We start from the raw sequence: 6000 nt of genomic DNA on the forward strand, positions 1-6000 counted from the left end.
GGTAAGGGTGAGGGGGCACATTAGGAACATATCAGCAATTACTCTCTGGGTTTATTTTTCTTCCTGCTTTAACGCCTGGATACCAAGTTACATTCATCCTGGGTGTTGATTGTATCTTAAGGCCTAAGTGAGAACACTTTGCAGTCATTTGTCGATTATCTGATAATGCACTCAAACATGTTAATGTTATGTTATAGCGACGATTTTAAAAGCCCCGCAGTTTGTTTATTTGTCCGAGTTTTTCTTCAGCGGATTCCGTGGCCTTGACTTTTCAAGCTTTAGGGCTTATCTGGGAAGTTCAGCTCCATCTTTGCTGTTAGTTGCAAATCAACTTCTTTATGTAATGGAATTCACAGGGTCGAGGACATGTTTACCTCTTTTTCCAGGCCCATTAGGCACCAAGCGGCTATATCATATCTGACACGAGAGAATGGCCTCAATCTGTTTAAGCCATGATCTCTGACTGCATGGGCCCCACATCCTCAGACTGGCCTCTGCAAGCAGAGATATGAAGAGGGATGATGGTCATTTATATATCGTGAACTTTAAACAATAAATGTGTTATGGGTGCAGACATCCCACAGACTAGACAAATAAATGGGCTCCGCTGTGTGCAGTATGAGCTGTGGAGCAGGACGAACGTTTTGCAGACGCTCACGTGACCACAAAAAAATTGCTGGAAAATATAGCTCCACCGAGGTGAAATTGTAGTCCATAAAGTTTCATGTTTTTTTCTTATGAAACAGCATATGCTAATTCTGTCAAAACACTCTTTTGTGCATTGTGAAGTGTCAAACGGATCTGCATGAATAAAAGAAAGGGGCTGTGTGCAAGAGGAGCTCGTGTGAAAAAGGGAAGCCCAGACCTCTAATTTCCTGTGCGAGCATTTGCCGTAGAACGGGAAGGCCAGAGCGCTCTGCGGCTATCAGAAATCAGCCCAATAGTCCCCCGAGCCACCCCTGCCCTTGCGATACCCTCTCTCACCCCCCCTCTCCTCTCAGCCCAGGCCTCAGGGCCACTGTGAGTTAACCTCGCTCAGCCGTGACCAGAAAACAGAGTGATATCTTACTCATCTAATCCCCCTCCCAGTCATCATGCAATAAAGTATGCCTTGCGACCCTTGACCTCACAAGTCAGAGCGATTCCCTCCACCCTCCGGCAACACCACCCTGCCAACCCCCACCTAGAGACCTATAAAGAAGAGAAAAGTCAGAAAGGTTGGAACCACAATTAACAGCTTCAAACGCATTGTCATTGTCAAGGTAGAAGAGTTTGAAACATTCAACCAAGTGTATTTGAGTATATGCAGTATGTACAAACACATCATTTTGCTACGATAGAAATTGTGCTACAGGCTTGATACAATAGAGTTACAAGTGTAAATTCACCTTTGAGCATTTTCTTTAACCATATGTTCAACAACATAAAAGTATAAGTATACAGATACTATAGCTTTTTGTTACAGCCAACAGTTTTCACTATTTCAACTCTGAGAAATCTTGTTTTTTCTTTGTCAGTTTGGTTTGACAGATGGTTCTAAATACTACAATATAATACTACAATATTATAGAAGAAACTAGTCCGAAACACAAATCCGAGCTGTAGGAAATTCTGAATATTTCTATGTTTCAGTTTGGAACAAAACGCTGCATACTTGATGAAGTCATGCAAAATTGACCTAAAATCCAGTAGTAGACTGATTTCAACTGCTGAATGTATTCTTAGGTTTCTACAGAACATTAAGTTTAATGTCTGCCCACCATTAGCAAAGCACACAACATAATCTTAAACTTGGTGACTGGATGTTTCTTACCAAAATGCTCTGTGGGAGTTGACTTCCCTTCCCAGATGTTATGCAGAAGCTTATACCTTTTCTTTTTAATCAAAGAACCGTAGTTCGGTTGCTCATCTTTTGAACTGACGATTCAACCAGGAGACTTTCATTACAGCCTTGGAAATGCTCCAACTGCAGATCACCAAACAGTGTCTATGTGGAAATGGGACTTTTACTTCCACTGACTAATTGCGCACAAGGATCTCTGACTGCCCTTTTAAATTGTGTTAACCTGCACCAAGGATCTCCTCATTCTCCAACATCAAGATGCTTTGGACAGATGCAGACTTACTGTAAGTCGGCACAAAAATACAGCACATACACACATCTGCTGTGGCCCAACCTCTATCCCCGCCTCTACTCACTTGTATGAATACCAGAGGGAGAATTTCTTTCTGACAGTGAGGTACATGAGTAGTACAGAGGGCATGATGAGCATGTGACAATTACAAGACATGGACACATGTGGAGACCTTTGTATCCTTGTGTCTGTGTATGTGTGTGTAACTGGCAGTGTGTGCCTCAGAAGGTGCATGCATGCTCCTCTTGTGTGTGCACATGTTGATACACACTGCATGCATATGTGCATGTGTGTGTGCAGAGAGAGAGAGAGAGAGAGAGAGAGAGGGAGGGAGAGAGAGCCTAAAGCTGCTCAGAGGGGTTCAGGGCTCCCTTGCTCCAGCACATCTGGGCTTTATATCAGGCCTTTAATTAATCCTGAGTGAAGGCCAGGCAGTGACAGGCTGACTGGGCAGGCTCCAGTCCAGGACAGGGCCTGATTTATTACAACTGAGCTCCAACCAGCATTGATTTATTTCAGACTCAGGAAAGGGGAGAGTAGAGGGGTTGTGTTTAAGGGGATTGGGGAGGGGGGGTCGGACACAGAAACAGCACTGTTACACTGGGAAGGGGGACACTGAGGTTGAGAGTGACTGAGGAAGGTGAGGAACAGACTGATGGGCCACGAGTGAAGACAGGAGAGGTGGTGGCTCGGTTTGTTTTAAAAGGCAGGCTTTGCATATCGCTGGAGGCTTTTTTAACTGTTGGTAAGCAGTCAAGCGGTCGAGAAAGAGAGAGAGAGCAAGGGATGATGAATGTGATGGAGGGAGAGGGAGAGATTATGAAAGTTGAAAAAGCCTCTCTCCATCAGGTGGGTTATGTTCCCTCCCAGGCATGAGCTGTCAGTCAGAGTGACTCCTCTCGCCTTATCTCCCCACACAGGGGGACTGTAAATCCTCCTCTGCTCATTTGACTTAATCATGACAATCATCTGAACTCAGCAAAACACAAGAGAGCATATCCCTCCCCCCCCTCCTCACCTCTCCCAGGTCTCTTCGCAGGGCGGCAGGAGTAGAAAAGGATGTTCTTTTTATTATCTAACACATGCTTCAAGTAGCCACAAAAAAATGGCCCACAGTGTTGTTACAGTTTGTGAGCGTCTCTGAGGTTATATTGCTGACTCAGTAATACTTGTCGCATCCCCATGTGTTGAGGAAAAAAATGTAAAGTGTGGCCGAGTTTTTATGAGCCTCGCTCGCCGTGTGCCCTCAACATGCTTCCCTCTGATAAGGACTTTTACGACAGTCAACTTTTACACCAATACACAGCTTCTTACTTTAAAAGTATATTAGTATTCTCACACAATGTGTTTATACTCATTATATCTATGCACAAGCATCTCTTCAAAGGAAGACTTGAGTTTTAAATCTCATGTGATCTGAATCCAGATTTTAGTTGTTTTTTTGTGTAATTTCTGTTGTTAGCTTTGTAAAAATTCAAATAAAAAAATCAATGTGTTTAAAAACGATTACACTCAAAATCTAATTAAACTTTTTGTTATTATTAATACAGCTTTGGAGATAGATTAAATGGCTTCATTTATGTTTGCTAAGAAATCACAACAGGTAGCTGGCATCACATTTAAAACAGAAAACTCACTTTTTATTATTTCACGAGTGGGATATTAAATGTTCTTGAATCACTGAAAGCCATTTGTGTATCTCTAACTTTGAATGGTGACTGGCTCTGAATCCAGCAGCCTGCAGTGATTAATGGGTCTTTTTAGCACTATCGTCTAGACGTCAAATCCCAAAATACCTTGGGGCGTGAGGACGCATCATTGTTGTTACAGGGCTGTCACCCCCACCCCTCCCCTTGCACAGTTCAGCTTTTGTGTTTGCTTTTAATTCGCAAAATAGGGAAGAACTGAGAGGACTCATAAACAATATTTATTATTGACCATCCTATCAACTTATTATGAGAAGCTGGTGTCTCCTTAAAGAGCTGGCTTAAATGTTTGATTCCTACTAAGTGAAGATGTGCTGTCATACATGCAGCCTCTTCAGTAAATGTACCAGCAGTTCACTGTTTTGAGCTCTTGTGTGAATAAGATATTGCAATATTTTTTTTAATTTTCTTGTAAATTCTTTACAAACCGTATGTGCAAATAACATTGTTATAACTGTTATTATAGAAATGTCTTCAATCGATGCAGTATAATGAATTTTATTTCATTTGTTTATTGCATAAATTTCTAATTCAAAGATTTAAACAGATAAGAAGTAGATTGTTTCTATGTAATCCATTTCATTTGTTTAGTACAGCTTAATTTTAAACACCACATCGTCAAAATGACCTGACAGTACTGAATCATCAGATTCATTGATCAAATTAGTAGCTTTCAGCGGTTGAGATCCCCTCACTGGCGACCGAGATCATCGTTGGTACTTCCTCATTAAAAGCCACAGAAACAATCATGATGTGAGCTGAACATGACGGCTTGAACCAGCAACAGACTGAAAAAGCTACTGAATGGTAATATCTCACAGATTCTGCATTCAAATGCGAAATCTGTAGACAACGGGACAAGATATTGGTATTGGAAGTGTTCTGGTTTGGTTGTATTGACCAATCATGTTAGAGCAGGCTTTGGTTGAATGCAGGAAAACAGTCTGTGTGGACAGCGAGGTTGAGCGCATCGGCCGAAATGCAATCTAGGAATGCACCGTCTATCGTCAGACAATGATTTAACTTTTTATTGGGTTAAAATTAGCTTAACTGGCTACTTGTGAAACAATTCGGTCGTACACATCATTTCTCAACTCCAGTTTCGCATCTCAAGTTGCTAATCGGACTGTAAACAATGAGAAATGAAAAAGAAGTCTTGGCCCGGATGTCCAACGACTACACAGAAATGCAGCCCCTTGCCCCAAGAGGCTTATCTATCATCAGGCCGACAGCCAATGGGTTCCAAGACTGCATGAACGGCGATGCATTGATCTGCTGAAGTGCATCTGAACAGTGACGCAAGTGAGAAAACATGAACAAACTATCAAATTCATATGACTACAAATCTTTGAACAAAGTTTTTCATTTCAATCTCTAAGGTGCTGTAGAAATAAAGCTTATGAGGACAACTCTAAAGAGAATTTCGTGAGCCAAAAACAGAGAGACCCAGGACCAACATTTCACAATATTATGATCAGACATCCTAATAGTCCTCACATCTGATGGCAGAGAATTTCAAGGTAGTGGTCTTTTTGTGCAAAACATATTTTAAAGATTAAAATGTAAGTTTAAGTAAGAGAACAACAGAAACTGTGGCTTTAACAAGAATAATTGTCACGCTGTTTTTATGCATAAAGGCCTCTAAAGGGTTTAAACAGCGGGCCAGAGGCTGCTTGGAGAGTGAACTAAGGATTCATGGGAAACAGGAAATACCATGACTGGAAAGAGCAGACATATTACTGCCAACATCTTTCAGTTTCTGCAGCAGCGCTACAATAAAGTGATTATGTCTGACTGGTTAAAGATATAGCCTTCGGTGTCAGAATCTGAGGAGGTCACAAATGAGAGAAGTAACTACAACCCAGTGGCCACAGCCTGAATTGCTGCATTATAAATTTGGTCTAGAAGCCAGCAGGGTTCATGTTGTCCCGAATCTTCCCGCCAGCACTTCACGGTTGCCAGAGGGGAAACAGAGCAACAGAGTTTAAGCTCTTGCCAAGAGTGGAATGAGCCTGGGCTGTTTGTGAGGTCGAGGCTGGGGCTTTTGAGCACCGCAGACTCATATCTCCCTCCCTATATCCCCTTCCCTCACATCAGCCAGAGACGGCCACTTTCAGTGCACCCATGGGAAATGGGGAATTCAGCCTGCCACCCCCTAA

The sequence above is a fragment of the Sebastes fasciatus genome, chromosome 11 (assembly GCF_043250625.1).
Source record: "Sebastes fasciatus isolate fSebFas1 chromosome 11, fSebFas1.pri, whole genome shotgun sequence".
Classification (NCBI taxonomy): Eukaryota; Metazoa; Chordata; class Actinopteri; order Perciformes; family Sebastidae; genus Sebastes; species Sebastes fasciatus.